The sequence below is a fragment of the Nicotiana sylvestris genome, chromosome 8 (assembly GCF_000393655.2).
Source record: "Nicotiana sylvestris chromosome 8, ASM39365v2, whole genome shotgun sequence".
NCBI lineage: Eukaryota > Viridiplantae > Streptophyta > Magnoliopsida > Solanales > Solanaceae > Nicotiana > Nicotiana sylvestris.
Window position 1 is genome coordinate 19,167,866 of NC_091064.1, and position 3,150 is coordinate 19,171,015.

A 3,150-nucleotide genomic window follows, 5' to 3' on the forward strand; every position below is an offset into this window, starting at 1 on the left:
CTCAAGCTTACAATCCACATTTGGAAGTGCCGGCAGAGATTGAAAAGCCGGCTAAGGCCCCTGAACAGGATGAAGTGCTGAGAAAGTTCAAAAGCCTGGAGCAGTCCTTCAGGAACTTACACGGGCTGGGCAACCAAGTCAGCGTAGCATACAAAGATCTGTGCCCTTTTCCAGACGTCCAACTCCCGGCTGGGTTCAAGATGCCTAAGTTTGATTTATATGAAGGACACGGTGATCCCATGGCACATTTGCGGGGATTCTGTAGCAAGATGAGAGGGGCAGGCGGCAAGGATGAGCTGTTGATAGCTTATTTTGGCCAGAGTCTGAGCGGATCTGCACTAGAATGGTACACCAGGCAGGATTCCAGTAGGTGGTATACTTGGGATGATCTGGCCCAGGCTTTCGCAGGTCATTTCCAGTACAACCTCGAGATAGTCCCTGACCGTCTCACATTATTAAGAACTGGGAAGAAACCCGGGGAAAGTTTCCGCGAGTTCGGGTTCCGCTGGAGAGAACAGGCAGCTAGAGTCGATCCTCCCATGAGAGAGGGAGAGATGGTGGATTATTTCTTGCAAACATTGGACCCAACCTACTTTGGTCACTTGGTGACAACGGTTGGAAAATCTTTCAACGAGGTGGTCAAGATAGGGGTCATGATAGAAGAAGGTCTGAGGTCTGACAAAATCTTAAACTATTCAGCACTCAAGGCCACAACCCAGGCTATTCAAAGCGGCACGGGAGGTGCGCTGAGAAGAAAGAAAGAAGAGGTTGCCACGATCGAGGCAGGCAGCTGGTCCAGGGCTGGCAGGCCACACTACAACCAACCCAGACCTCACAGGTCAAACTACCCATACAACCCACCACAAAATTTCTATCCACTTCAAGAACCACATTGTTCCGTACACCAGGCCCAGGCATACACCCAGCCTCCGGTTCGCCCGCAATGGCACGCGCCGGTTCCCCAGAACGTATATACACCACCACAAAACACCTACCCTCCACCAAGGGCGTATAAAAACCCTCCAGGGGCAGGCTTTCGGGGAAATCCAGATGCTAGGAATGACAGGTTGCGGAAACAGAGAACTTTCACGGAGTTGGGAGAAACCTACACCGCCTTGTTCCACAAGTTGAGGCAGTTGGGTTTGGTTAGTCCTGTCCAGACTCGAGAACCAAATCCCCCACCTCAGAATTTAGATCGATCAATCAGTTGTGAATACTGCTTAGGGATGCTCGGGCATGACACCGAGAAATGTTGGAAGTTAAGGCATGCCATACAGGATCTTATTGACACCAATAAGATCGAGGTTCAGACACCAGAAGCTCCTAACATCAACCAAAACCCACTGCCAGCGCACCACGAAACTCACATGATTGAGTTGGTGTATGAGGGAGGAGAGTTGAGAAAACCCTCACAAACAGTGATGATGATTCAAGCCGCCCCAAAGGAAGTTTCAACCAGTGGGGGAACGAGGGTACAGTCACAGGGAGAAAGCGTCAAGCCAGTAGTGATATTGGGAAAGAGTCCGTCCGCCATAACAAGCAAACCCGAGCCAAACAAGTTGGTAATATCAGGGGTTCCACCCGCACCTGCCGTTGTGGTAAAGGGGGCATATAAAGAACTGGTCACCATAAAGCCTGTAGTCCAGCTGCCAATGATTGATAGCAAGGCGGTGCCTTGGAAATATGAAAAGGCGGTGGTGATGTACAAAGGAAAACAGGTGGAAGAAGTCAGTTGTGAAGCGCAGGGGCTGACTCGATCAGGTCGATGTTTTGCTCCGGTGGAGCTAAGAAGAACCAACCCAGCTGCAACCAAGAAACCTGTGTCCGAAGAAGAGGCTGAAGAGTTCCCTGAGGAAGATGAAAGTACAAGACTATTCTGTGGTCGAACAGATGAGAAAAACACCGGCCCAGATCTCACTGTTGTCATTACTGATCCATTCTGAGGAGCATCGTCTGGCCCTGATGAAGATATTGAACGAAGCTCATGTACCCAGTGAGATTTCTGTAAACCACCTGGAAACCATTGCCAGCAAGATTTTCGAGGTGAACAGGGTAACATTCTCAGATGATGACCTACCGGTGGAAGGTACGGAGCATAATAAAGCTCTATAGCTAGCTGTCAAATGTGAAGACTCGGTGGTAACTCGAGTATTGGTGGATAACGGCTCAAGCGCCAATATTTGCCCATTATCTACCTTGAACCAGTTAAAGATCGACCACGGAAGGATCCACAAGAACAGTATCTGTGTCCGAGGGTTTGACGGAAACAGAACAGCCACTGTAGGGGATGTTGTACTTGAACTGACCATTGGTCCAGTCCTGTTTACCATGGAATTCCAGGTGTTAGACGCCACAGTATCTTACAACATGCTGTTAGGACGACCATGGATTCATGCAGCAAAAGCAGTGCCCTTCACCCTACATCAGATGGTGAAGTTCGAGTGGGAAAGACAAGAGGTCGTGTTACATGGCGAGGATACAACGTGCATCACGGGCGAAGCCATTGTACCTTTCATAGAGACTGCTGATGACAAAGGTCCTTGGGTCTACCAGATTTTCGATACAGGGTCAGCCAACAAAATTTCTGAAGGAGAAATCATCCCGCACTCTAGGATAGCTGCCGCGACAGTCATGATGGTCTCGGAAATGCTGGGTAATGGATTTGTGCCAGGAAAAGGCCTGGGAGTCGAGCTTCAAGGGATTGTCCAACCTGTCTCCCTTCCTAAAAATCTGGAAACTTTCGGATTGGGGTTCAAACCAACCGCAGCAGATAGGAAGCAAGCGCGAAAAATGAAGAAGAGGGTTTGGTTTCTGCCTAAACCAGTGCCACGTCTCTCGAGGTCCTTTGTCAAAGCAAGTGCCAAGGGGTCACCGGCCCCAAAGATTCTAGGACCATTGATCGGTATAAATGAGGACCTGAATCAGAGTTTTGAGAGGCTGTTTGCGGATGTCAGTATGGTGGAAGTTAGAGAAGGTTCCAGCGGAACAGAGATACAGTTTGTGGGGCCTGAGGCCAAAACCAGCAATTGGACTATTACTCCTCTTCCTGTACGAGGGGAGTCTTGGTAGTAGGCTTTGATTTATGTTTCGTTTGTTTGTTTGTTCGGATTATTCAAGGGTGTAATCCAAATTTTACTTTCGTTTTGTAAA